General features: G+C 37.0%; 1 long non-coding RNA gene across 1 annotated transcript; it reads right to left on the minus strand.

Moving 5' to 3' along the window:
* Positions 1 to 2,353: 2,353 nt before the first annotated feature.
* Positions 2,354 to 3,345, minus strand: LOC133789914 (uncharacterized). Its single transcript, XR_009873781.1, has 3 exons — positions 2,968 to 3,345; positions 2,637 to 2,723; positions 2,354 to 2,529 (listed from the first exon to the last, which is right to left on the minus strand). It is a non-coding gene; the product is annotated as an uncharacterized LOC133789914 (long non-coding RNA).
* Positions 3,346 to 3,695: the final 350 nt, after the last annotated feature.

The raw sequence follows: 3,695 nt of genomic DNA on the forward strand, positions 1-3,695 counted from the left end.
GCTTAAGGGCCTTGATTAGCGTGCCGAGAGGGAGTAATTGGTATATGTGTGATTTTAATGATTAAATGCGTGATTATATGATTATGTGGATATGTGAAATGTATGTTTATGAATATTAAATATGCATGTGGGCCCTATTTAGTTTATAAGAGTATATTTGTAATTTTGGCACGTTGAGGGTATAAATGTGTTTATATGTGATAAATTTTTTAGACCACATTATTATGTGGATATATTAGCAGTATATGGCTTGAGACGGTCCTAGTGAGCGGATTGGCGAAATAGTCGCAACGAGGATTAATACCTGGTTTGGGGGAAGCCTGGGATTATTTTTGGGAATTTAGGGGATATCTTGGGAATTATTAGATATTGAGTAAATAATTGGTAATTAATTGGACGACAGGATTAATTGGTAGATATTGGGAACATTTGAGGAATTAGCATGAACTAGGGGAGAATGACCTTTTTACCCCTAGGAGTCACTTGAGGACTAGTTAAATTAGAAGGAAAACTTGGTCATTTGGGTGTGGAGTAAGGATAGGGTGGGTTAGGCTCTACGGATATTCAAAACATACTGGACATGTGAGGAACAGGCTCCAATTTCACTCCATCTCTCTCTCTCACTCTTGTAGACCTTGAAGGAAGGTGAAGCTTTGGAACCAAGGGGATTAAGCTGAGAAAAACAGAGGAGAAGTCAAGGTTTAGGCTGGGTTTGGCTTGGATAAAGCTGAGGATAAAGACAACCAAGATTAAACGGGAGTTGGGATCATCAATTTAGGTAAACCTCTTGTTTCTCACCTTTGAATTCACTAAGTAAAACTAAGTCGTTTGAAGCTTAGAACATGTGTTAATTCTGGGTATTTGGGTGATAATAGCTGATGATTGGGATGGTGATTGTAGTTTAATTTCTAGGTTTTGGTGATTAAAAATGTGTGATATAGTCTTGAATTCGTAGCTAGTTTGGAGTTGAATTAAGCAGGTTTGCTAGGGAAATTATGGGTTGGTTTGTTGATGTTATTGGCTGAGAAGAAGAGGAGAAAGCCCAGATTTTCTGGGTTCGAAGGGGGGGCGCCACGACCTAGCTTGGGGGCGCTGCGGCGTGTGTGGCCATTTTTGGCCTAGGCGTGGCCTCTAACTTGGGGGCATGCCATGACCCGCCTCCCCCTTTGGCTTGGAAATTTTTCTCTCTAACTTGGGGCAAGTCGCGACCCACTAAGCCAAGTCGCGACTTGCGTGGGGATTTTAGCCTTAGAATTGTTTCTAGAATTAGTGTGGCTCGGGGGTTCAAACCTAGGCGCTCAGAACAAGTTCTACTACCCAGTTTAGTAGAAATTGAGGTCTCGGAGGCTAGTTTCTATCTCCTACGTATTTATTTGGATTGAAATTTGATCGATATCATTGTCCCTTGTTACTAGGTTTATCGCCAAGGCTTGGGGCTAAGGATCGTGCTCGGAATCATTTTGTTCACTCCACTCGGACTTAAAGGTAAGAAAACTGCACCTTTTTGTGTGGCTATGTTGGGACTGAGATTCCCTATGATTGAATACAAATGTGGTATGATTATGATATGTCGTGACAACATGAAATAAATGGCCTAAGAGTATCGGGGCTGATATTTACGCACAGGATGCGGGTCGGCCACTGAGAGCTGGGATCAGCTAAGATTAACACTGAGCTCGGCCTAAGCGAGCCAAAGTCAGTGGGTTAAATAGAGGGTGCGGCCTAAGGGTGTCGACCTTGAGTATTGTATCATGGTTATGATAAACTGGTGAGTATTGATATGTTTACCATTGTTAATCTGATGCTTATAGCTTGTTAAATACTGGAATGAATGGCTTTTGAATCATTGATTGTCTTCTCTGATTAGGTAACTGTTATGACATGCTGAATAATTGGTTAACTGTTTTATGGATCATTTGATTGACATCATTGTTTATGCTATGCTATATGGTTTTCCTGCTGGGCATTACTACAAAAACAGGATTTCCTGACAGTTTATAACTGTCGCTATTGGGCAACGACGATAGTCGACTAACTGTTGTATTTGCATATGTCGGCGTAGGGGTATCTACGCCGACATTTATTAGGTGTCACCGTTGCTGACTACGCCAACAGTTATTTGGTGTTGTCGTTGCTGGAAACGCCAACAATTATTAGGTGTCGTCGTTGCTGGCTACACTGATAGTTATTAGGTGTCGCCGTTGTTGGCAACTCCGACATTTATTAGGTATCGTCGTTGCTGGCAATGCCGACAGTTATTAGGTGTCGTTGTTGCTTGCAAAAAAAAAATTTATTTTTATTTTAAATTAAAAATTATGATTTAAATGAAATATTTATATACAAATCTAAAAAATTATATATTAAAATAACAAAACTTATACAAAGTATTTACAAAGAATCATTTACTCTAATAAAAATTACAAATAAAATAAAACATTAAATTCATTGTCCAACAACATATATTTCTTCTTCTTGTCCTTGTACTCACTATCGTTACCAATAGTCTTTCCAAAGTAAGGGTACTACTTCCTACAACAATTCAAAAAAAAAAAAAGAGTTAGGATTCTCAATATTTTAGACTATGATTAGTGTGACAGTCATAATTGTGAGAAAGACAAAAAGAAATAGAGATATACCTTTGCCCTACGCTGTAAAAGAAAACTTGTTTCAACAGTCTCACGTATTTCTGCGGTGCTACTTGTTACCTTCTGCCGTGAACTTACCTGGAAGCAACAAAATCAATAAATGGAGTCACCCTACAGGATACTAGAGGAACCATAAGCCACGAGACAAAATTTTACCAAACTTTCGAATATGATTTCAGCTTAGAAGGACAATATATAAAAGGAGCCATTTCTACAACAGTCTCAAATTCAGGTAACCTAGAGAAAGTTGGGAAACATGGTAATTTAGGTAACCATACTATTAAATCTTTTTTTAGACAATTTAAACTATTGATAATAATACCTTGTCTATGACACCATATTCAACTGCCTCACTGGGACTAAAATATTTTGGACATCTGATGTCAGCTTCAATTTGCTCAGCTAATTTGCCAATATGCTTTGCAAAGAGATTAATCTTGACAAAAGAAAAAAAAATGAAATTATATATCACCTCGTGTGACTGCAATTCAAATCAATGCTTGTCAATTAGTAAAAAATAACATTAACTTTATCTGATGTATTCTAAGCATAATTAGCAAAAACATCTTTTCAGAAGCTTATGTGTTGTCATTTTTTTTCTTCCACTTGTCACTTTGACACGTTATTGAGTTTTATTCTCATTACTTGGTTTGATGAATTAAGTTCTGCAGAAAATTTTATACTGGTACTATATAAAAATATGAAGCCAGAACACACAGGCATAGACCTGATAATATGTTCAAGATCAAGATCGAGAGAGTACTAAGAATGAGTAGCTCGCCTGGGCTGTTGTCGTTCATATGGGTCGTTCGCCTTGGATGTCTTTGTTTGCCTGGCTTCGCACAGAGAGAGGAGAGGTCGACTGGGAGGGAAGAAAATGAGGGTTGATGCCTCATTTTTTCCTGATATTATTAATAGAAAGTATATTTATTTTTAAAGTTTTATTTTATTAATATTTAATATAAATTATTAAAAATTCAATATTTTTAAATTATTTAAAAGTTCAACCAGTTATTCAAAAAACTCATTCAACTAATACTTAGTATTTAA

The sequence above is a fragment of the Humulus lupulus genome, chromosome 7, assembly GCF_963169125.1.
Source record: "Humulus lupulus chromosome 7, drHumLupu1.1, whole genome shotgun sequence".
NCBI classification, from domain to species: domain Eukaryota; kingdom Viridiplantae; phylum Streptophyta; class Magnoliopsida; order Rosales; family Cannabaceae; genus Humulus; species Humulus lupulus.